This window comes from Pteropus vampyrus, unplaced genomic scaffold (assembly GCF_000151845.1).
Source record: "Pteropus vampyrus isolate Shadow unplaced genomic scaffold, Pvam_2.0 Scaffold493, whole genome shotgun sequence".
NCBI lineage: Eukaryota > Metazoa > Chordata > Mammalia > Chiroptera > Pteropodidae > Pteropus > Pteropus vampyrus.
In genome coordinates, this window is record NW_011889274.1 from 835,310 (window position 1) to 862,066 (window position 26,757).

Below are 26,757 nucleotides of genomic sequence, written 5' to 3' on the forward strand. Positions count from 1 at the left end.
CCTTTCTTTTTTAAGCAATGATATTCAAACATGCTGGTTAGCCATTCTGGCAAGTTAAAAAACTCAGGAGCTTAAATGAGATGTTGTATTAGTGGTGATTTTGTGTGTGTGTGTGTGTAATTTATGAATAAAAGTAAACATTTTCTAGTTTAGCTGCTAAAACTTTGTCTGGATTTCTGGCCTAGTAGAGGTCAAACCATTGATAGATATTTCGTAGCTTTTTAACTTTGATTCATAAATCAGAAATTTCTCTAATTGCTGGTGGGTAAAGATAGCTTTAGAGAGCCATTTTCTTAATGATGGAAAAATTTCCTGATAAATTGGGTGTCAAACTTGATGAAAGTTCTTTTATTATCATGGAAGGTAGGTAGGGCATCTAAATAAATGTGTTCATGGAGAAGTAAAAATATCTTTACATACACTCTAGACTTTTAGGATTGATTTTTGAGCTAAAGCCATTCTTGAATGGAAAGGACAAGAGTACTTGAAAGTAAGCTTTATTTTATTTTTAAATCTCAAAACCAGAAGCTGCTTACACAAAGACACTACAGACTCCTTGGTGAATAGATACAATGAGAGGGAGCTGAAATTTTTGTAGGAAAGTAGCCAATTGTAAAGTATCATTGTGTCTACTTGCTTCACATTTACTCACTATCTAAACAGGCACAGCTTGTTACTGCTTTGTGTGCAGAAGGGTCTGATCTCTTCAAAAGAAATAAAAGAGGCAAAATAGATAACAGAGGAAAATGCAGTGACTCTTCATTGCTGTTTTCTGATATTGTAAAAATCCTTTTGATGTCTGTAAAGGACTCCATGGCTAGAAACTACCTCCCAAGGGAATAAAAGGCAACTGAGGCTGCAGTGCATCATCCATCAGAATTCTGTGAGGGCTCCAGAAGTGCCCATCAATTTGCACCTGGTGTTTGTGGCTTTCAATATTCCTTGGTTTTGACCTGGTCGTTTTTTATTCGCTGCTGTCATAATGGACCATTTTTGATTTGACTCCCTCTGGCTTTCCAGATCTTGTGATTGAATTCCTCTTTTATTAGAAACTCTTATTGTAGGATTTACTTCCTGATTCTTGTTTTCTACATTCATTTTCACTCCTCGTTTTGACTTTCGTACTGGCTTAAAGCCCAGCTTCACCATTGACTCCACACACCCTCCTCCCTGCTTAGTTATTGGGGAGTACACAGCATTATAATTGTGGGGAAAGGAGAGATGCAATGAGCTAAGTGGGGAGGGTAGTTAAAGAAATCTTCTCCAATATTTTCAAAATCCAAAGAGAAACACATAATATTCCTTTTTATTGACAGATTCTTAAATTAGGATCTCAAAAAAATTTATATTTTTTCCCCCTACGCAAGATTCTAAGAATTATGAATGTAAGGTGCTTTGATAAAGTGATATCTTGACTTATATGTGTATTAGTTGAAAAACGGTAACAGGGCATAGAAAAGGAACAGTGCCAAACAAGCCATGAAGGGAAGTCCTCACTCCATTTTTTTAGCTTATTTAAGGCAGAGTTCTCATTCTCTTTTTCATAGGTACTTGCTAAGTTTCTAGTGGGAAAAAGTTCTTCTAGTCATTTTAAACTTAACAGAATTCTAAAAATTATATGACATGTTTTTGCCTTCAAGGAGCTTATACTTTCTTTGGAGAGACACAATATAGGCTAAATTAGAAATTTATTGTAAATTATAAAGTAGAAATGAAATATGAGATTTAAATCATATGTAATAAGTACATAATTTGGCCTCCTGTATTAAAGATTCATTTTTTTTATAAGGTCAAGTAACACCTCATTTTATCTTCTTGCATTTAGTCATAAAATCAAGACACTAATTTTTATTTCAGACTTTTGGGAGTGTAACGATTAAACTGTATATAAAGTGCTCATTACTGACTTTTAAAATTTCAGTTAGTGAGTTGTTAATGTATCTATTTTTCAAATTTAGAATTTTTATGATTGTTTTAAGTGTGGGAATGACTAACAGATAGATATAAAATTAAGAACCATATATATTACATAGTTGTTTTAATAACACTAATTATGTTATTTCACTGTTATTATGTAGTTATAATAGGGAGCTATTAGATATCACTTATGACGGTATGGTTTCCAGGTAAGACCCAAGGAAGGTAGGTTCAAGAGTTGTGAATAAGAAGCAACAATCAAAAGAGAGCTACAGAACATGAGGGTTCCTAGTCAGGAAGATGATGTCATTGTAAACCCCAAAGTTAAGAAGTAGAATAAGATTGTCAAGGCTCTTGGCAACAAATTGATTTTGTGACCCTAAGGGAGAATGGAAGAAAGATTAAGCTATGTCAGCAGGATACAAGGGGACCTCAAGGGAAAGCTGGCATTGATGTCATAGGAAGCATCTGCTGGTCCTGCTCATTTCACTGCACATCATTTTGTGCACCTGTCATGGATAATAATAATGAAAATGAACTCATTTAGGAAATGACTCTCTTTATCTCTGCATGGACAGATTGCAAAAGTTCATCCAAGGAGCAATATTTTAAATAAGTCACTTAAAATTACAACATTGTTAGACCTAAGAATAGCTTATTTACCAAATAAGTTTGCCTTTGAATAAAACCAAAATATTTTCTAAACCAAGAATTAGTATAACCAGCTCATTTTTAGAGTATATATTTCCCCTCCCCAACCCTATTTTTTTTTTTAAGGAAAATTAGGACCTTTTAAAGTAATGGGTTAGAAGATGTTTTGATTTGTCCTCTCTTCACCTCTCCAATTCCTAGGAAATATGAAAGCCTTTTCATGCAGTAATACTAATATATCTATTCATTTCACCTTATGTCAAATTTATTCACAACTCTGCAGCACAAAATAGCATATAAATTACAAAGGAAATGGTGTGCTTTCTCATTTATATTCTTATCTTCGAATTCTGACTATCAGCACATGTTTAAATGTTGAATTTAGAACTGAACAGGACTGTAAGATCACTTCATTCTAGGTTTCTTATTTTACAAATGAAGAAACAAGCTTGAGAGTGACCTGTCCAAAGGTCACAGGCACTGTGAAATGACTGATGGCTTTTGACTGTCAGCTCAATACTTTATATCACACATCCTCTTAGGTTAAAGAGAAAACTTCCCCAGAATGTCATGCGAAGCAGAACTATTTTCTCAGTCATTTTTCTTTGACCACAAACATATTCGTAATCTACATTAGAGGCCTAATGTAAAATGGTTCTAGCAACAGTGTTAACATACTCTAGGACTTTAAGCATTGCTCTTCCTGCCAATATACAAGAGCATACCAACTACTTAGAAAGGAAATTCTACATTTAATTACACAAAGGTGCCCTCACAATCAGCTATCAGGAGGTCATATGCCTTGTGGCACTATGGGGTGTCATCACAGACCCTAGAGTTGGAAGAGGCCTCTGAGAACATCTTATCCAATTTCACATTTTTATATGAATAAAATGTGCCTCAGAGATGCTAAGTGACTGGTAGAGGTGAGATGTGTTGACCTCTTCATTCTCTTGTTTAAACTTTCCCTTTTGAAGAAGGGCCCACATTTATGAGACAGCTAGTCAAGGTCAAAAGTACATATAGCCATGAAACAAAACAAATTTTATACCCACATGAGAATCAAACCAATTTCTAGTTTTCATAAGCAGTGTCAAACTTTTATTAAGTCTTATCACAAGACATAGGTATGAATTGAAAATATAAAAAAATTCAAGACAGGTTCAAATAATGTTTGGATATCAGCTTCATAATAAATATAGGAGATGTTAGGCATGTTTTGTGATACTGCAATAATATTTTGTCAAAATGTGATGGTTAAGAGTACAAACACTAAGCCAGACTGTCCAAATTAAAATTCTGGCTCTGCCACTTTCTAGTGGTGTGAATCTAGCTTCTCTGATTCAAAACGGGGATAAGGCCTCTCCCAATCTCATGGCATGGTTGTGAGGATTAGATGAGTTAATAATATATGCAGAGTACTTAGTACAATGCCTGACACATAAGCATGGGAGGTTATTAAATTCTCTCCCAAGATATCTCCTGGGAAAATAGTACGATTTGGTAGCAAGGATGTTGAATTTGCTTTCTGAAGTTTTCAAGTTGTAACTCCTCTATTTACTAGCTATGTGTTAGGCAAGCCATTCACTTCTGTGAGATTTTATCCCTCTGTTGAACATACTGGTAATATTGCTTTTCCTGTTGCCCTTATGTGGGTAGTTGTGAAAATCAAGTGAATTGATGAGTATGAATATGCTTTCTGAAGAGTAAAGGTATTGACAAATGACCACTATTATTTTAATTTTTTTTCTACTTCCTCTCTGTTGAGAAGTACAACATGGCTGGACAAAAGTTCTAACTCAATGTGAGAATTTAAGGATCCTACATACCCAACATTTCCTTGTAGACTCACAACAGCTGTAAAAGGTTGGGTGGCGGGTGGAGGCCTGGATCACCAGCAACACTTAGTGAATACTTACTCTCTATAGGATGCTCTGGACAGAAGAGATTACATATAAATTTTGAGGTCTCTGAAATTAAAGCAAAAACTTTATTTAAAGGTAGTATACAAAAATGTTCCATGACAAAGGACATCAGCTCTGACTGCAATTTCCCAGTACTGTTCCACAGGACATAGTCTCCTAGGTGGCTGCTATCACTCCCTTCACACATCATGAGATGAAGTCCGTTTCCCTCCCTTTGAATGTGGGCGGGCCTTAGTGACATTCTAGACCAACAGAATGCAGCAGAGGTGACTGGGACTTCTGAAGTTCACTCATAAGAAGGCTTTCAGTTTCTGCTTGGATTTCTTAAAACACTCACTCTTGGGACGCTCTTCCTCAGAACCCAAATGCAGAGGCCACAAGTAGGAGCTTATAGTTGACAACTCTAGCTGAGCTCTGACCCAATAGCCAACAGCAGCTGCCAGGCATATGTGTGAGCATCCTGGGCATCCAGCCCATCAAGCCTTCACATGACTCCAGTCCCAGTGGCTGATTGCAATTGCATGAGAGATTTTTAAGTAAGAACTGCCTCAACTGGGCCCAGACAATATACAGAAGCTGAGAGATGGTAGTTTCCTTTGCAACAACAGATATCTGAAACACACGCTATTTTTTTCTGAGGTAATTTGTAAATTGTGAAAATTGACAAGAAGTGGTTAATAAAAGTCTGTGAGTGCTTTTCAAGTTAGATTTACCTGGTAGCTAAAAAAGCACTTAGAAATGGAAATGTTTCACTTGTTTAAAATAATAATAAATGACTATCATGTGTTGAAAACCTATCAAATGTCTATCACTTACTGAGTATTTTTTATGCTTTTTTCAGAGCTTGGGTTTAAAACCAGAATTATTTCACAATTTCATTTCTTCTCACTATAGCATGCAGTCCATTATAAACATTCTCTCCTTCAGACTGAACAGGAACAGTCATGAGGAATTTTACACTTTTCAGGCAAGAAGTTCTAAATTCTATAAGAAATTGGTGTAGTAGATACTGGGTATTTTGTCAGTTGGCACAGAATATAATACAAAGCAGGTGCTTCATAAGTGTCTGTCAAGCTAGATACTTACTTGTGACCTAACTGGGTTTTCTGTAAATGTACCGTGTAGCTCTTTACCACTTTTTTTCCAGAACTTATCTAGCCAGTTTGAGGTCTTTTCTTCCTCATAGCTTGGTCATCAAAATTTAATTACCATACTCACAATTCAAATTCAACTTAAAAGATAGTAAAATTCCTCCTTTCTGCCTTAAATATTTTCAGGATCATACAGGCCTGGCAAGAGCCCTGTTTCTTCTTGGACTTCCCCTGCTGCCATATTGCTTCTCATTCACTGTACATTGACCATGCTGATCTCCTTGCTATTCCTCTAAATTGCTCCTGCCTCAAAGCCTCTGTGCAGAGGTTCTCTCTGCTTCCTTTAGGTCTCTGCTCAAATGTTACATTACGAGTGAGGACTTTCCTGACCACAGCACAACTCCTCTCCTTGCTCTACCTCTTACTACCTAGCCTCCATACCCTGCTTTATTCTCATGCTATGTATCATCATCTAACAAAGTATGTGTTTGCTTTTTAATCTCTTTATTAGAATGTAAGTTCCTTATGCGCAGAAACTTGGTTTTGTTCTTGTCTGTATTTTCAGCACTACGAACAGTGCTCCATAGGGCAGGAGCCGAATGAGTGGCTGTTATTGAATGAATGGACTGAATGTTATCGAATGAATATCTATGATTCTGTAGTCAAGCTGGATCACAGAAACGCAAATATCAGTACAGGAAGCCATCTTTCCCTTATGTTTTAGGAAAGGGGCATTGGTTCACATTTTGAGCTTCTGCTGTAAAGAGAAAAAAAGCCAAAAACATTGAGAATTTTTCATTGGCATATTCTTGGAAAAAGGCAGTCATCAGGTTGGTCCTAGCTTATATAAAGTGGCTGTAAAAATCTTTGCTGCAGGGTTGGCTAGTGACTCTGAAGCCCCACATCTTCCTAGTGAGAGGGTTGACCCTACGGCAGGCACTGGAGCAAGTGAGAGAGAAACTTTTAATCTGGGGACCAGAATCAAGTCAGAGTCAGCTGCAACCAGTAACAGTTAATACTCTGTGTAATGGGGACTAAATTATACCAACGTTTTTGTGTGGGACTTTGGCTTTATAAACACTGTTTTTTTGTTTGTTTGTTTGTTTGTTTTGTTTTTAATATTTCACAGTTATTTTTATAAAGGGCTACTTTTTATAAAAGTGAATCAAATCTAAGTTGCTTATAAGCAACTATGTTTATGGATATTCCTTATTACTTGAATCCAATTTCTACACAGAGGCATCACCAACTCTTAGAAGAAGGATGCTAAACTAGAAGAGAAAATTCTAGGGCTAAAGTGCTTGAGATGTAAAGTTAGAGATCTCAAGTTACAAAACCATGGCAAACAACATAAGGCTAAAGGGAAATTAAAGCCCATGTGACAAAGCAGGGTCTCTGTGTGTGGTAGAGTGAGGCACAAACAGAAGTTGCTCAGCCTTATTTCCTAGAATCAGTCCATTTTTATGCAACGTGAGTATTGTACGTTGGGAGAATGTGTGTTGCTATAATGTTTAGCACCCAGGCAGAAATAAACCTTGCTAAGATGGCATTAAAAAGATTGCTCACCTGGATTTTCCAACTGAGAATTAGAACCCTGATTATAATCAAGAGAATTCAGCCTTATGCTGCTCAGGTCTGTCTCTGCATGTCTTGCAGTAATGTCTCTAATTACTAAGTTTTTATTCATTGCATCTTAAAAGGCTCAAAATTCAGCAACAGTTCTTAAAAATTGGGCTCTAAGAATATAGTTTTCTCAAATATGTTTTACAGAATGCCCACTGCTTGCTTTAAGTCTAGAAGACTGGCGTAGTAGCAAAGAGCATGGAATTTTTAAAGAAAGATCTGGATTTATATGCTTAGCTCCACAACATGCTAATGTGAGAACCTCAGGTGAGTTACTTCACTTCTCAGCTCCTCAGTTTTCTTACCTGTAAAATGGGGACACAAATATCTTCCTCAAAATGATTTTTATTTGGATTAAATTAGACAATGTAAGATGATTGCTTAGGTTAGTGCTTGTCATGTATTAAGCACTCAATCTTTGGATAAAAAGTTGAGGGAACGGGTTCCCGGAGTGGATGCTGTCCTTTTGACTACCTCTCCTAATTCTGTTGTAAAAACTTTGATCACTAAACTTTCTTAGGTGACCACTAGCCTTCTCTCTAGCAGCAAGGAATTCCTGGTCAGTGCGCTTCACCTGGATAGGTGGTCGGTCCCGCCACGGTGTCTTCTTATGAAGTTCCACGCTTTGTGCTCTTCTCCATCCAGCCGTGCCTGTGTCCATCTGAAAACATCATTTATAAACTCAGGAAGGTATGTCTGATACACAGAGAGGGCTGTTTAACATATTAACGTGGCTTCATTTGCCTCTAATTTTTTTTATTCCATGTGAGTTTAATTCTGCAGGTCTTGTTTTGTGCTTTTTAGGTGGAAGAATTATACTTGTTGCCATTTATCATTCCATCTCTTGGCACAGTGCTCATCACACAGAGATAACCTAACATTATTAATATTATTGAAATTTGTAAGGGGCTAACAAAGTTTCCCTAAGAAACTAGAGCCAAACCTTAAATGTAGCATGGCGAATCCTAGTACCTACAAACCAGAAAGCAGAGGCAGATGTATTTAGAACATTTGTTTCTGCTTACGCATACTGAGGATTCTAATAAGATATGTTACTTCAAAGAAGTAAAGAGAAGTAAAGGAAGCATGTGATCATTCAGTTTCTCTGAAAACTACATTATGTCATTAGAGAGAAAAATCAAAACTCACACAAAACGTAAGTGGCAATTAAATTGAACATTCTAAATTTTTAAAGGGATTTAACTCAGAGAGTTTGATCCTGGTTAAGCTTTCAGAGTATGTAAACAAACAAAACCAGATAAGAAAGTGTAAATGACCTAGTTGATCAAATTTCAGACAGCTTCGCCAAATGAACAGGGCTGGTCATCTCTCAGAGAACTTATCAGAGTGCCAGGGAAAGGTTGTTGTAGATTTTATGCACTCCTGGCTCACAGTCACTTACATAAGACATGCACTTAACTGGATTAGTAGTTTCACTCTGACAGATAACAAGGAACAGCTCTTCCCCCCTCAAAAAAAATTCAACTTTAAGAAACTACCAACAATAATAATAAAAAACAAGAGCGAGGGAAGGTTTAGATTAGGAACTTGGGACTTCAGTGTGGGGGAGCCTCATCCATTGAATTGTAACAGAAAGAAAAATAAAAACTAGGTTATAGAGATACAGAGAATGAACGCTTGTGTCAATACCATTGCATCGAATTCTATTATCTTCTTTTGTAGCAAATGCACTAAGAATGCTGCAACTCAAAAAATTTGTGATAATCGAGAGATTAATTTGCTGTGAAAATCTCCTGGGTGCTAGGCAATATAATGCACATGGAGATACTGAGATGAATAGGAGTCCTTGCTTTAAAAGAGCATGTGGGAGGAAAATATAAACAGATAAATTATAAATACCATGCAGTAAGTGCTATGATATACATAAGGGAAAAAAAGGTGAGGTCCTACAAGGTTTGGAAGTGACTTCTAAATTTTAAAGAAACATCAAATTATTATTTCAAGCACGTTTTGTTATTTGAAGTAAGTGATAATTCCCCTGTTAACCATGTCCTAACTAGGTAAGTAAAAGTTTGCAGTATTTGAATGTCATATTCTTCTTCTTGAGAGCAAGAGCGAGAAGGGAATACAAGAGAATGAATTTCATTTCAGCATTGAATTGTGTCCAGGAATTGGCTGATGATAGAATCATGAGTTGGAAAGACTGAGGCAGTTATGCAGGCTGTGCTCCCATTGGACACAGGAGTGTCCTCTTCAACACACTCATGAGCATCTCTCTGGGCAAGTCCAGGGGAAAGCAGTTCCTTATTGTTAGCTACCATAGGAGCAGACTTCTTTATACTGAATGGAGTCCACTGCTTGGTCATTTCCTTTGTGCTTCCAATTTCATCATCTGGAAAAATGAGTGTAAGCCCAACATGTTATCTACAAGATACTCTTAAAATATAAGAATTCCTCTACTCAAGCTTTCTCTTAAAAAGAGAAGACATCCTTTTTTCCTTCAAACATTTCTTTTGGAGCATAGTTTTCAGATTCCTTACTCCAGGTGCAATTATTTGAATTTCCTCTGTTCTGTTAAACCCCTGAAGCTTGGCTCAGGGTGCTCACTCTGCCTGGAGCATCCTTAGTAGGCTTCTTGCCTGGTTGGCTTCTCTTCTTCTAGCAGTCGTCCCTCATTTCTTCTTCCTCACCTCCCAGGTAGGATGAAGTACTCCTTCTCTGCTATCTTTTTTTCCTTATCTAGACCTCTTTAAGACCAACTTTAAATTCCAATGTACAACTTTAGTAGATAAGATTGACCAAATACAAAACTCTTTTTTTCCCCCCTAAGCTTAAATCACATCAAACTAAAGCAGACCAGGAAGTCCATTAGATTTCCCATCTCCTAACCCAAGCTTTGAATGTTAACATTAAGGGTCAAGGAAGTGACTGTCCAACACCCACCCTCTAGTGTCAGGGAGTGAGACAGAAAGACAGCACATTTGTCTCCAAAGCCCAGTGCTGAGCTGGACTAATGTGGCCTGGCTAATATCTCCAGCTGGCAGTCACATGGGAAGAAAAGTGTCCAAAAAAGAAACAGTGGCTGGACTTGCCTGTGGTCAATTTATCAGTTTACCTTTGTGTTTGATTGGATGGGAGAGGAAGATAAGCCGTGTGTGGGACTCTACCCACATTTGAAAGCAGTATCCATAGAAAATGTGGCCTCCAAATGTCATAGACCAGTCAGAACAAGAATTCTCCATCTCAGGGGGAGGGGCAGAATTCCTATTTTGAGAAGACAGTGTAGTTGATAGTACTGTATTATAATTGCCTGCTTACTTGTCTTCCTCCCTCATAGAACTTGAGTTTTTTGAGGTATCAGAATATTGATCATTTTGAGGAAAAATACCCTCAAGGAGCAGAAACTCGGTGGTATTTGCTATACCCTGAAGGAGCAGAAACTCGGTGATATTTGCTAAGTGAATTACACCTTCATCATCTTCTAGTCTCTTAGAGTAACTCTCAAAATGTTGTACCCGGAATTAAATAAAACACCTCATGTGTAATGTGCTGTACAGTGGGACTTTCTCCACTGCTGCTTCTGGATCTAGTTACTCTGAATCCTTGCAAGAGTTTGTTAGTTCTATTTGTTCTCAGAAGCTAGTCCAGCACTGACCAGCCAATTTATAAAAGATTGTTTTCTTGCTTTGAGTGGATACTCTGCAAGAATGGAGGCACATTCCTATGCCAATAGACTCCACAATCACCTGCCCCATGAAACTTTCTTCTTTTCTATAAACACTTTAAAATGTAAATTTAATAGAGCAAAAGTATTTAAAAAATTATAGTGTCATATAACTTATTATTTTTATATATTTTATACTACATAGCTATTATTTATTCATCTATCATAGTCCATTTATTCCAGCAATAATTATTAAATGATTGATGAATTATGATGTATTTGGCACATAAGAAAAAAGAGTACCTAGCATAGAGTTTGACAGTATTTAATAAATATTGTTTTAATATTATATAACTTAATCCTGACAACAATATTTTAAGGTAAGGATTATTATCATCGTATCACATACAATCAAATGGAAACTCAACAAATGGGTAATTTACTCCATCACAAAGCTAGATAAATTTAGAGACAGGATTTATGTGATATGGCTCTAATTCCAGTGCTCGTTCCATTACATCACAGCTGTCTTTTGCCTCAAGATGAGTAGCAGATAGTAGGCTAGGGTCAAATAATTGTGGGCCTTGAGTTCTGGGCTAAGGGGGCTTGGATTTTAGTCAGTATTTATTCATGTTGGACTCCCTGTTGATTGGCTAAAACCGTTTCTCATTCTTGCTTGAACAAGACTCCCTGCAGACTTTTGATAAAAATAACCAGTCATCAGACTTTCCCTAGTAGATTCTGATTCAGTGAGTCTCAGGTTTGACCTTGAATTCTGTATTCTTAATGAGCTCCCCCTAATAAGCTTTTCATCAGGCAAATTTTGAAAACACTGGGCCAAAAGATTTGTTTGTTCATTATAATCTCATTGCCATTTTCTTGACTAGATTTACATATAATCAGATGTCACTAGAAGAAAGAAAGCATGTAGTTGAATAAAAAGACCTTCTATGAAAGGTCACAGGAGTAGCTTAATTGCCAGTGGGCCCTGGATCCCTTTGCTACCTGCAGCAGATACAGCTGTGCTGCAGGCCCTGTAGGCCACTCGATTTGAGGGATAACTCTGGGCACTGTGACTCGTAGTGAATCTCAGGGGGTGGCTGCATATTCCCCTTGAAGTGTCAGCTTTGGAAAACTCTCCATTGGCAAGTGCACTGATGATGTCTGACACATGGGATAAGGTGTTGATGATGATAGATCAGAAGCTCATTCTAAAAAGACCACTTCTAAAGAGCACTTCACAATGAGGCTACAAAGAGATGATACTCTTTGCAGTTGGGAAAAACGCAGACTAAGCAGACATTCCTCTTTGAAGGGTCTGACTATTCTAATAAATTTGTTTAAAATAATGTTACGTTTAATGTGTAAGAAATCTCTTGAGAGGGGAAGTCAGATACTTAAATGAGGGGGCAGAAATAGAATATGTCTGAAACTCTTTGTGATTTCTTCGGCTGAGAGCAAGATGAATAGAGTTAACTGCATTTACACTTTGGCCAGTGTTAAAGACAAAAATATTGATGACACTTGTTAAAGATGATAAGGCAGTTTTTATTCAAGAGTATCTCAATAGGTATAGGGACTATTGTAATGGGATTTTGTAGTGAAAGAGAGATTGGGCTCAACTCCAAACACAACAGGGGCAAGTGGGAATTTTTAACTAAGAAACAAATGGGGGACAGCGGATGGAAAATTACTAAGAGGAAACATCGTAGCTAAAGGAGGGATCCTGGCTAAACTGACCTAACTGGATTGTTACCGAAGAATTGCCAAGGTGATCGGACATCACGTCGGGGACTGTGGAAGATGAGGAACCCAATCAGATATGAGGGTGAGGGGTTCTTGCTTACTAACTTAGCAAGGTTTTTTTGCTAAAACCAGGTTTTACAAGGAAGTACACAGATGGGCCTAAGAGAAGATTCAGGAGCTTGACTAAAGTTTGGTTGAGCAAAGGCTCTTTGTTACCAGTATACTGAAAAAAGGAAACAGCTGTTTTCATCTTACCCATAAATTCTTCCTTGAATTCCTTGAATACTATGGGTCAAGTTGCTGGTGGCACTGGAGGCCAGTTCTGTGAAAGTTAGTGGGATTCATGTATAATGATCAGAAAAGGGCTAAGGTTTTTTCTGCTGGTCTTAAGCCAATTGCTGAAGCCCCACATTGACCACTGCCATGTCATTGTCAGAAGATTTTCGATGTGAAAAAAGAAGAGAGAGTGTCTTCTTGAGTTTAAACGCCATAAGACTTTCAAATTTATGTGTCAGATATGTATGGCTTCTCCTATAGAAAGAAAAGAAAAAACTGTTGTTTTCTTCTCATGGAAATAAAATGTTCTCTTACTTAGAGTCAGAATTTTGGCAATGCATTTGGAAAGTGGATTTAAAGAAAAAGAATAATTGATAAGGTAAAAGAGAAGGAATATTAGTAGTAGTAATGGTATGTTTGCAGTCAAGGATCTTATAACCCATTAAGTAAAGTCAGAGTTTAAGTCCCCATGGCCAGGGAAGCAGAGGCCAGCCTGATTCAAGAAGAGGGCACCATGGTCAGGACAGAATATGATGATATGTAAGAAAGTGGGAAGAACCAAAAGGAGGAACAAATCTCTGGTTCCCATGTTTTTGGCTTGAGTCACAAATCCCTAGAGAGGACACGCTGTTGATTAAACAAAGAACCGTGCCTGCAAGATTCAGGTATACAGAATTGTATAAACACAAATATATTTTTAAATTAACTGTTTTCTAACTATGTATTTATTTTACTCACAGTATTTTGGCTCCTTTCAACTAATTTCTTTGCTTCTAACTTCTCCTCTATTCAAGAACTTTTCTATGGACAGAAAAACTAAAACCTAGGAGAAATTGGTTAATCACGTGGAGGTCTCTGTTGTGGAATCCAAGTAGTCTTGGACACCCAGGCCACTGTTGCAGGACATTTGGTCCTGTTCCAAACATCCCCAAACATACTTGGTCCATGACAAATGGTCCTTGATAGATGGGTCCTGTCCAAACACCCATGCTTAGAAAACAATCCTGGGTTCAAATAGCGCATAATGTTTATTTATACTTTTGGTTTACAGGATTAATGCATAAAAAATACTATTATGTTTAATTGATCCTATAATTGTGTTGTGGCTGTATCGCCAACAATAACCCTTCTGGCCTCGGTCACCTAGCCTAAATAAAATTTTAACAAATTTAAATGTTTGTATTATTTAATAAATCATGGACTGAATGGGTCCATTGACATTTTGGACAAAACCAAATCTCTGCTAATCCCAGGTTACTTGTTCCATGAACCCACCTACTATATGTAACCATGAACTATTCCTTTGTGGGAAGTAACAGGAGCCAAAGGAAACATTAGCATTTAAGAACTATTTTATTCTTAAATCAAAACTTTTTTGTTTTATCAGATACTTTGTAAACTTCATATTTTTTGAATGCAGTTGATATTATAGGCTATATAAACTTTTTGAGATTGGGGCTCATTATCTTTGCATATTCTAGGGCCCTTATTCAGAGTAGGAAACATAACTGCTACTTAATAACCATTTATTGAATAATGGTTAATTCTGGAGAAATTATATGTATTGTAGAATGGAGCACAGCTGAAGAAGGACATAAAACCTAAATTGGGCTCACTAACACTAGACCACATTTCTTTTGTTGTTCTCATATTTGAGGGGTAAAACGATCCCACAAAGTTTTATGTTATCAGACATATTTCTCCAATAGTTTATATCTGTGGGGCTCAAAAAGACCCTACATATCTCTTCTGAAAAGACAGCACCCAAATAGCAACTAATTTCTTCTCCTGTGGATAGAGTCATGCATAATAAATGTCCTCTGATGGCTACAGGAGTTGTGCAGCTATAATTAATGTTATAGAACCCAGTGGAGTTCATTTAATCAAGTCTGTAATGGCGATATTGACTGTAAAATCTAATGAAGTGATACTAAACATAGTTGATTTGAGATTGGAGTGGGAGCATTCAAAGGCATGTTTGATGCCATTTCTAGCCTAAACTATTGCGAAGGACAAAAGCACAAAGAGTTAGGACAGTAGAAAACCTCCTTGTTTTTATTTTGAAAGTAATTTCTAATATTTTTGATTTGGGCAAAGTCCTAAAAGCCACTATGCAAAACCTGTTTGCTCTCAATGTAAATGGGAAAATTTCATGCTCTGAAGAATTAAAAACAAACTTAAATCTTCAGGGGCTCATATGAGATTTGAAAAGCAAGCTCTTATAAAATCTGTCTGTCTGCCATTACTAAACATTTAGTCATAAAATGAAAATAAATGACTGAATTTGATTAATGCAAAGGCAAAAAGTTGAAATGTGCATGCATCATGTTGAGAGGAGAAGAAAAGGAAATGATCATGAGAAATTTATCAGAAGACTTAAAATGTAGGAATTTCTCCAGGCAATAAGATAAAGAGCAAAACAAAAAAGGCAGCATCTGTATGCTGTAGACGTAATAGGAAAAAATTTGTGGTGTATTAGTTCAGGAGTCAAGATGAAAGTCTTCAGTCTAGTACCAGTGCCTGTTTGAACTTGTAAATGACCTTAGCAGAAATTGTGAACAATAAGCTGGATCTCTATGGAAAGAAAATGCTGAGACTAAAGTCAAGGTAATAGAATGAGAGACATGGAATAAAATGACTCAATACATTGAAATATAAAGGAATTATCTGCAAATTTTAGTATAGGAAACAGCTTAGAAAGTTTCATTGAAGGAGAGAAGAAATTTGGGAAATATCAGCATGGAATGTAATAGTTTATTTCCATATTATTAAAGAATGCTCATAGGCTTAACAACCCAGTCCATGAATGCGATAAAATTGCACAAGCGTTTGCAGTGGCTAGAAAAGAACAAGGAGGAATAAAGAGCTTAGATGCAAGATTTCTCTATCTTCCCAAGACAAAATTTCTCTGGTAGAAAAGCTTTCTTCATTTTGAGTATCTTGAATTAGGATAAAGACACTTGTAATTCCTTTCTTTCCTCTGTTCTTTGAAATTGCTAAATATCCCAAATCACTCATCAAGGTCTTATTTCTATTTTTAAAGCAAAAGTAAAATCTTATGTTTTATGATAGGTTGTCAAAATGTGTTCACATTATTGAGCCAGATAGGGCTGACCTGGGGCAGGAGAAGCAGTAGCAAACCCATCCTCAGGAAACTTCCTGGGATTGTCTGATTTTCTCCTTCCTTGGCTCCTGCTCTTCCTCGCTCCCTTCTTTCCTTTTTTCCTTCTTTTAAAGATTATCAGATAAGATACAGGACACCCAGTTAAGCTTGAACTCCAAATACACAACAAAAGTTTTGAGAATATATCTCATGCAATACTGGGGACATACTTATATCATAAAACCACTCATGGTCCATCTGAAATTCATATTCAACTGGCCTCCTGCATTTTTGAAAATTATGGTAAAATACGTATAACACAGTTTAGTGGTATTAAGTACATTCATATTGTTGTGCAACCACCAGCACCATCCATTTCAAAACTATTTTTATCTTGCAAAACTGAAGCTCTGTGCCCATTAAACAATAACTCTCTATTCCTCCTTCTCCCTGCAGCTCCTGTCAAACACCATTCTACTATGTCTTTCTTATTTTGACCACTTTAAGTACCATATTAGAACTTCATATAAGTGGAATCATACAGTATCTGTCTTTTTTGTATTTTTGTGACTGATTTAGTTCACTTAGAACAATGTGCTCAAAATTCATCCATGTTGTAGCATATGTTAGAACTTTCTTCATTTGTAAGGCTAAAATTGTGTGCATACACCACATTTTGCTTATCCATTCATCTGTTGATGGACACTTGAATTGCTTCCACGTTTTACCTATTGTGAATAATGCTGCTATGAACATGGGTTTTCAGATATCTCTTCAAGACCCTGTTTTTAATTCTTTTGGGTTTATATCCAGAAGCAGAATTTCTGAATTACATGGTTTTAAATTAAATTTTGTTTGTTTTAATTTAAAACATTTTTTAATTTTTAAAGTTTTAATTAAAAATTTTCATTTTTCATTTTTTAGGAACCATTTCACAATACTGTTATCCACCAAGGTTGTACCATTTTACATTCTCACCAACAGTGCAGAAAGATTTTAATTTCTCCACATCCTCATCAACACTTACTATTTCAGTTTTTTTTTTTTTAAATAGTAGCCATCCTAATAGATGCGAGAAGGTAACTCATTGTAGTTTTAATTTCCTAATTATTAGTGACGTTGAGTATCTTTTCATGTGCTTTTTGGCCATTTGTATATCTTCTTTGGAGAAATGTCCTTTCAAATCCTTTGCTCATTTTGAATCCAGTTATTTGTTCTTTGTTGCTAAGTTTTAGGAATTCTCTATATATTCAGATATTAAACTCCTTCCAGATATTTAATATTCAGATATTTTCTTCCGTTTGGTGGTGTGACTTTTTATACTGTTAATCGTGTCTTTCGGTACACTTAAGTTTTTAATTTTTGTTAAATCATGTTTGTCTAGTTTTGTTTTTTTCTTTTTGTCTGTGCCTTAGTTGTCATATCCAAGAAATTACTGTCAAATCCAATATCATGAAGATTTTGCTATATGTGTTTCTTCTAAGAGTTTTATAATTTTAGTTCTTACATTTAGGTGTTTGATTTATTTTGAGTTAACTTTTGTATATGGTATTAGGAAAGGGTTTAATTTTATTCTTTTGCTTGTAGATATCCAGTTTTCATAGCACCATTTGTTGAAATGACTTCTTTCTCCCTTCGGTACCCTTGTTAAAAATAATCTGACCATATATGGAAGGGTTTATTTCTGAGATATCTATTCTATTCCATTGGTCTGTGTGTCTGTCTTTTAGCTAGTGCCACACTGTTTTGATTACTGTAATTTTGTAGTTGAGTTTTGAAATGAGGAAGTCCCCCGACTTTGTTCTTTTCAAGGTTATTTTAACTATTTCGGGTCCCCTGAGATTCCATATAACTTTTCAAATGAATTTTTCTATTTCTGCACAAAATACCATGAATATTTTCATAGGGATTGCATTAAATCTTTCTTTGTGTAGTATTGCTATCTTAACATTCTTAAGTCTTCCATTCCATGAACATGAGATATTTTGCCATTATTTATGGTCTTTAATTTCTTTCAGCAATATTTTGCAATTTTCATTGTACAAGTCTTTTACTTCCTTGGTTAAGTTAATTCCTAGGTATTTTATTTTTCTAATGCTATATTATAAATAGAAATGTTTTCTTAATTTTCTTTTTAGGTTGTTTGTTAGTATATAGAAATGTTACTGAATTTTGTGCATTGACTTTATATCCTGCTACTTTGCTAAATTTATCAGCTCTAATGGTTTTTTAATGGAATGTTTAGAATTTTCTACACTAAAGTTTATATCATCAGTGAAAAGAGATAATTTTACTTTTCCCTTTCCCATTTAGATGCCTTTTATTTCTTTTTCTTGCCTAATTGTTCTGGTTAGAACTTCCAGTATCATGCTGAATAGAATGATGAACGCAAGGATCCTTGCCTTATTCCTGATCTTAGGGAAAATTTTTCAGTCTTTCACTGTTACATATTATGTTCACTGTGGGTTTTTCATCTATGGCTTTTGTTATATTGAGGTGGTTTCTTGTATTTCTAGTTTGCTGAGTGTTTTTTATCGTAAAATGGTATTTAATTTTGTCTATTTTTTCTGTATCAATTGAGATGATTATGTGTGCTTTTTCTTTCATTTTTGTTAATGTGGTATATGACATTGATTGATTGCCATATGTTGAACCAGCCTTGCATTCCAGGGATGAATCCTACCTGGTTGCGGGGTACCATAGCTTAATTTCTTTTCTTCATGTTTCTAGTTATTTGTTTACTTGTTTCCATTTATATGACATCAAAGTTACTCAAAAGAAAAAACATTTTTTATTACCTGTGGTGAGGAGAAGAATGAACAAGTTACTCTCACACTGCTTTAGCATAAGTTTACCATTTATTAGTTCTGATCAATAAACAAATGAGTAAAATAATTTGTAAAGGAGTTAATCTTTAATTTTTTTAAGCCCTTTATTTTTTTTTTGAATTCCCTTTATTTAAAATTTTTTTTGAAATTTGTCATTTTGAACCTTTTAAATCCAAGTTTTAATTTTAAACAAGTCCCTTTCCTTTAACCTCCCTCAAAACCTTTAAGAATAAAACCAAAAATTTTGGGAAGAAAAAAATTTTTTTCTCTTTCATTCTTAGTCTCTCATATATTTTACTGATTTCTGATTTGCTTTTATAGTGGGCAACAAGAAACATAGCCTGGGGGAGACAGCAGAGGGAAAATCCTCATAAATCAGGATGTCAAGTCCTTTTTTTCTCAGCTGAACCCTCAGGTGCTTCCTAATGTTTCTTCGAGATCTTTGAAGCTCAGATGTTCAAAAACCTCATCTCCAAAGACCAGGGAGACCCATAGCCTACCTCTTCCCAGAGTTATAGTTCTCACACAGGTCATATAATTAGCATTTTATACTATCCTCATCTTATACAACCATTTGCTGGTTTAAAATTTCCGGATTTCTCTCTTTTGCTCTATCTCTCTAGATGTGAACACACACGTACACACACCATAAGTCATTCTCCCCTGAAGACACTGCTTCCCCTACAGACCTTTCAACATTGGCTGTTTTTCTCCCATAACCCTCAAACAACTGGGCCTAGATGTGAGAAAGGCATTTCCCTGCACTCCTCCCTTCTTCCTTCCTAACTCCCACCTCCCATTTTGATGCTCATGCCATCAATTTATATTAACCACTATTCCTTTTGTTGCTACTATCTACTGACCTTGGTGTCAGTTTTCCTTATATCTTGACAATTTTGCCCCTGGCTCACTGCCACTCTCTCTAATGTAATTGTTGTCTTAATTCTTTTTGCAAGACTAGTTACATATTTTGTGAACTTAACATAAAATGAAAATATGAATTCATGTTAAAAAGTTAAGAATTTCAAGACAGGAACAGAAAAGAATTAAAGTAACTACAGGTCCCTTCTGAGAACAGGTCTCTGTGTGATTACATAGGTCACACACCCATGAAGCTGGCCCTGCTTGATTGGGAACCATTATTCACCTTCCTTTTCATTTTCATGAATGAGGGAATTTCTTTTGACATCTCTATGTGAGTGAGGAATATTGGGGTGAAGACTTCCTGCCTCTCCTTCTATATTTTGAACTTTCTCTTCTCTAGGAAGGGAAGAGTAGCAGAACTGAGTAACAAGAGTTTACATCTATTGTACAACATTTCACTGATGGTAGGGTTCAATATGCTAAAGGTGACTGCTCTTTTCTCTTCCTTGCTCTTTTGCATTGCTTCAGGTGGGGCTCAGGGAAATCACCTTTCACTTCTAGTTTTTGTGCAGTGAACCAGATCTCTGCTCATTATCTCAAAATTTCAGGCCAATCATTTGTGCCCAAACCCCTCAATTAAGTGGAGAGAGATTATGATACCCCACCTTTGTCCTCAGATTCAAACCCTGTTTGCCAGTACAGTTTACCCAACAATCCTGTACATTGAAAAGTGCTTGGTAACTTGCCTAGATCACAAGTAAAGCTGACACTTTAATTCTTATGTGCCTTCTATTTTTTATGGATATTTTCTATTACTATTAGAACATCCAAAATTGCAAATATGATACTTTCTATTTAGGCTTCTCAATGCAGTATTATCCTGAAACATGGCCAAATGGTTTCCCAATTGCTATTTAAAATTTTTTTTTTCTTGACTAATATTGTTTTCCTTTAAGAGAACTAAAATAAAAAAACAAAACAAAATGTGTCTACTCACATTTATAGTTTTAGATCTTCCTAAGTCTGACTAGCAGGAAAAACAATTTTGGCAGAGGTGAGCACGAGTTGACCCTCTTTGTTTCTGACAACCTCAGGGAAGGAAAAACATGACTGATAATAAGAGGTGGTTGCTTCGGGGCCAGCCCAGCTGACAGTCCCAGTCGAGCAATGACTTCGGTCTCAGGGTCTTTTTTTGACAAGTAATATTCTCTGAGTAAGCAGGAAGGACAACACCAGCAGTTTGTTTTCAGGAAGTAAAGAAATTTTCTGTATATCATTTCCTAAAACCCAAATGTATTCCCTCTATTGAGACTGAGGGACTTTCTAGAATCTGCCCTGTGAAATGTGTTGTATTTATGTACAGGATATTGTTGAGGTGGTAGTTTATTATATCACAGATAGTCCTCTTTATGTGGGATGCAGGTGAGTACTTTTTTCTGGTATTAGAATCATTAATAATTGAGATCCTATGTCATTGTTTGTTTTTATGGTATGGACACTGATCATCTCTTTGTGTTGGCTACAAGAAAGCAAAGCTCCACAATCTATAGTGCACTTCTCACAAATGAAAGTGTTCTACATTGTGTAAGTGAATTTAGTTCTGACTTTATCTTAACTTTTCTCTTTATTTTCCTCCTTTTCTCATCTTCAGCTACTTAGTTTAGATTTTCTGCTATTTGATATTGCATTCAAACACATCACTTTAAAACCTTACTAGAATAGGGAAAGGTTTATGCAAATAAATCGAAGAGAAATTGTAAAAACATAACACAAGATCATTTGATCTATACACATAGAATTTAAGTCACAGAGATTTGAAATCACATGGATATGCGATGAAGCACTGGAAATTAAAAATTTTTATCCCAAGCTCTATCACTTGTCATTTCTATGGTCTTGTAAATGTCTTAGAAATACAAACTTCTGCTCTAAAAAATATTTAGGAATTTGATCTGATGTTTAGAGACAAAATGAGGACTAACTTGTTCATGTGCAGTATAAATTTTAAAGCTTAGAGGAAATTAGTATTGTTAACTATATCTTTGGAAGACAAGCGTGCTGGTTTTCCATGCAAAATCCACAAGTTGAATATTAACTCTGCCCCAGTAAGGGTCCCTCACCTATAATACACATCATTCACCACTGGCTCAAGCCTCATTGGAATTACTAGGAATACCAATGATGGGCTTTTCTGACTTAATTAAAAATCTACAATGACTTCCATTAAAGTGTTTTCTTTTTAATTTTTAGCTCCACTTCAAAAGTATTATTTAACAACATAACAACGCACCCCCCAATTCTAACCACTCTCATTAAATATACATTCATTAAAAAAACGTTCACCAACATTTGGTCTGAAACTACTCCTTTTTGATTAGCTGTCAACAAGAGACCATCTCTGTTCCAAATGAAACTGAGTCATTATCGTTGATGCTTCAGTTTTTCTTTCATCTTATTGGCTCCAGGGCACTAAGGTAATGATTCTGCTTCCCGTCTTCTAGAAGAGCAGTGATCTTCACTCTGTTTCACCCAACATTTATATTTTTGACTGCATAAACAATTTCACCTGTTTGACTCCTTGTAGCTTAGCTCAGCAAGGGTAATTTGGGTCTGTTTAAAATATAAGATGCAGAAACCAGGACATTAGGTATCAGGAATACGGTAGGTTCTTTCCCTTAGTAGAATCAATATCCATGCATTCATATTAATTTTTTTGTGTTGTCTAAGTTCCTACAAGGTAAATTAAAGACCATATTTGCTCACTTATGAGTGTCACCAAGAAGCTTAGGTAAAGATAGGGAGTTCTAGAAGGGTCAAGGAAAGTAAGTTTGTTTTGCCTGTGTATGTGGGAACTCAGCCAACTGATCACAGCCCACACATCTGAACCATCGGGTTTGCTGGGACAGCACCACATAAACAGTGGTCTTTAACATACAGGTTTTACAATATTTAGTAAACCAGAAAGACCAAATATGTCTACCCTCTTTTACCAAAAGATCTTCAGCACTCTAATGGTAAATACAGTATCTTTTCATTTTTATAAGGACTGAGATAAACTTACATAAATTAGTGCCCTACGTAATTATTAAAGTAAATCAATGACCAAATTTTCTTGGGTGGTATATCTCACGATATATTCCAGGGTGCTGCTTAACTTAGATTAAATATATTTTGACTTTGTTTAGTCATTCTCTGTACAGTCTCAATTAATATATATTTCAATGAGTTTAGAATAAAGAGACAAGTATTGGGGGCAATTTAACTGGCTTTGAGTTAGTCGTATAGCTATTTTGACTTCGGTCAGCCTACTTTGTTCTTGGCTACCCTTTCCTTACCCATAAAATATGGATAATTATCCTTATATTTCAAAGCTATAGTAAGGTTTAAAGGAAATAATCTATATAAAACATGTAACATAACATTTGGCATAGTATATGGACTCAATAAGAAGGAACTATTATTAATCATTTTAGTTTAAAAAAACAATGTTATTCAATGATCAACTAGTTAATCTCTATTATAGGTTCCACATGCAATTTAAATATTATGGTTATTCCTCATATATTACTATGAAAATGTATGATGCTCACCGTTATGTAATTAGGATAAGCAGTTATAATTAAACAAAATTCTAGCTCTCCAGGAGCTAAGTTGTAATTACCACCAATGCAGGTAGTAACTAGGTGTTACTAGCTATAACTAGATGGCTGTTTCCATCTCTGTACCATTTTACACTCGTACTAGCAGTATGAGAATTCCAGCTGCTCTGTATCTTTCCCAACACTTTATGACTGTTATAAAACATAACTATTATAAGACTTTTTAATTTTAGCCATTTTGGCCATTTTATACCATACAGTGGTATATTATTATGGCTTCTTTTAGTCTGTCTAAATGGTTTCTTATTTAACAGAAGTTCATAATTTTAATGGAGATCAATTTACTAATCTTTTCTTAAATGGCTAGTGTTTGTTCTTCTGAGGGTTTTCAAAAATCTTTGCCTAAACTATGGTTATGAAAATATTATTTTTCTATATTATCACCCCCCCTCAACTTATCATTTACCTTTTGGATTTAGATCTATAATTAAAATAAAATGGCATGGTGTGAGGTAAGGGGTCAAGATTTGAGTTTCCTTATATGGTTGTACAGTTGACCCAGCATCACTTATTAAAAAACCTATTCTTTCCCCACTGTTGTGCATTACAACATTTTTATAAATGCGTGTATATATTGTGACATGTTTCTGATTTCTCGATTCCATTCCATGCATTTGTCATTCTACAGAGAGTTCCACATTGTCTTAATTCTTCTACCTTCAATAAGTCTTGATATCTAGGAATACAAACTTCCAACTTTGTTTTTCTACTTCAAGAAAGAATGTTATTTTGGGTATTTCTGGCCTTTGACATTTCCAAATGAGTTTTAGAATCAACTTGTTAATTTCTTAAAAAAAAAAAATCTGCTAAAATTTTAATTTGGATTGCATTGAATCTATTCATAAATTTGAGGAGAATTGACATTATAACAATACTGAGTATTCCAATCCACGAACAGGGTATATCCCTCTATTTAGTTAGGTCTTCTATAGTTTTCCTAACAATGTTTTATAGTTATTTGTATAAAGGTCTTGCACATTACATTTACTGTTACATTTGTTTATGGATATTTGATGTTACTTTAAGAAATATTATTTAAAATTTTTATTATTTATTTATTTGTTACTCGTATGTAGAAATAAAATTGATTTATGTTTTTGATGCAGCTTCTAGTGACCTTAGTAAATTCATTTACCAATTCTAATAATTTATCTGAAGGTTCTTTTGAATTTTCTGTATATACAATCATGTTGTCTGTAAATAAGATGGCAGTTGTATTTCTTCCTTTTTAGTTCTTAATCCTTCTTTTTCCCTGCCTTAACGCCTTGTTAAGGCCTCCTTACGATGCTAAGTGAAAGTGGTGATAGCAGTCAACTTTGTCTTATTCTCGTACAAACTTTCTATGTATCGCCAATATATTTGCTGTAAGTTTTTGTAGCTACTCTTTACTAAATTACAGATATTCTCTTCTATTGCTAATTTGCTTAGAGTTTTTCATCAAATGATTACTCTGCATCTGTGAAGATAATCAGATGATTTTTCTTCTATGCTCTGTTAATGCGTTGAATTACATTGATTGATTGATTGCCTAATGTAAAACCCAAACTTTCATTCTTGGAATAAATCCAACTTGGTCATAATGTATTATCATTTTTATTTATTGCTAGGTTCATTTTGCTAATGTTTTATTTAGTATTTTTACATTTTAGTTGATGAGAGAGAATGGGCTCTAACTTGCTTTCTTGTATGCCCTTGTCAGGTTTTAGTGTCATGGTCCTTCTGAATTCAAAGTATGAGTTGGGAAGTATTTCCTTTACTCGCGATCTGGAAAAAAATTAATAAAGATTGATGTTCTTTTTCCTTAAATGCTTGGTAAAATTTGTCGGTTCCGGGGCTTCCTTTGTGAGTCTACTAATTTTAGGGTGTATTTCCTTATTTGTTTTTATTTTTCACGCAGATTTATGAGCAAGAAAAGAAAGCAGAGGATTTATAAACATAGCAGGTGTATAATGTTAAGGTAAAAGTAGTGGAGCTATTTTTTGAATTTTCTTATGAATATGTATATATGTATGTGTATATATATTTATTCATTCATCTACTACATATGCAGGCTCTGAAGAATCATTCATGATTTTTGATAGAGAATGTGATGTGTTCTGGGTGATGCATAATAGGTTTATTTGCTGGTGATATGCCCAAAGAATTGAATAGGGCAGAAATTAGAGGTAGGAGGCCCAGTAGGGGGCTGTTGCACTAATCCAGACATAAAGTACCAAGGATTTGACTTTAAATAACAATTGTGGAAAAAATTAGGCAGACGTAAAGTTGTTAAAGTGAGAAACAGTAAGATTTGTTGGCTAATTGAAAGTCAAGGGTGAGGAAGAAGGACAGTTTTCTTCTCTTTGACAAGAAGTCTTGAGTCTGGATGATAAGAAACCAAGAAAGTAAAAGGGACTCTTCAAGATGTGATAGAAAACAAGCTCTTTAATGGGAACATATATTTCTTTATTCTCATAAAGGTGATGGTGTTTGTCCAACTCTCTGCATTTCCTTACTGTTTATTTTAATTACAGGACTTTGGTCTCAGACACAGAATATCAGACTCAGGACCTAGTACACTTTAATGTACAGTATGGAAACTACACACTTTATTCAAAAGCAGGTGGGCAAGACTGTGTTAGAAAGCAATTACCCTTTTAACTGTCATCTTCTCTACTCTGATGGTATTTAATTCTGAGCTTCACAAGAAGAAATTATTAATAGCTTATCTCCCTCACATGTCTGTGCAAAGAAAGAAAAATTGATAAAAGCTTAAAGTTGTGGTGGGCTAATAATAGTAACTAAGTATAGAATTGGTAATTAAAATCCACATAACAGAACAAATATATCAAAATGTAACTGCAAATAGGGGTGATTACATTGAAAAGAAATCTATTTGTCTGGAAGACAGTTTTATCACAAAAAAGAGTAATAAAGTATAATTGATTTAAGCTACATTTAATATCTGAATTTGCTTACTTGAGGCATAAATATTGATCAATGATAAACTCATGTCACTATTTTGTGTTCAGTATGCAACATTTTGATATTAGCTGTTAAAAAAGTCATTTATCACTGCATTGCATGCCATATCTTTTTGAGGGTGTGATACCAACATGTAATGAGTAAAGCTACGAAGATTTGGTCTATTTTAATTTGTCACCTGTACAGTAATGAATATTTTCTAGCTTTCTGGCCCACAGATTTAAAAGTGGTGAACCGTTCTATTATCCCTGTTCTAACTGATGGCTACCTCAACTTATCATTTACCTTTTGGATTTAGATCTATAATTAAAATAAAATGGCATGGTGTGAGGTAAGGGGTCAAGATTTGAGTTTCCTTATATGGTTGTACAGTTGACCCAGCATCACTTATTAAAAAACCTATTCTTTCCCCACTGTTGTGCATTACAACATTTTTATAAATGCGTGTATATATTGTGACATGTTTCTGATTTCTCGATTCCATT

At 35.3% G+C, this 26,757-nt stretch overlaps 1 long non-coding RNA gene across 1 annotated transcript in view; it reads left to right on the forward strand.

Moving 5' to 3' along the window:
* The window catches only part of LOC111732803, a 43,361-nt gene extending 17,453 nt beyond the window's left edge, over positions 1-25,908 (forward strand). Inside the window, exons 2-4 of the long non-coding RNA XR_002777717.1 lie at positions 21,176-21,233; positions 25,206-25,265; positions 25,822-25,908. This is a non-coding gene — a long non-coding RNA (uncharacterized LOC111732803). The remainder of the gene's footprint in view (positions 1-21,175; positions 21,234-25,205; positions 25,266-25,821) is intronic.
* Positions 25,909-26,757: the final 849 nt, after the last annotated feature.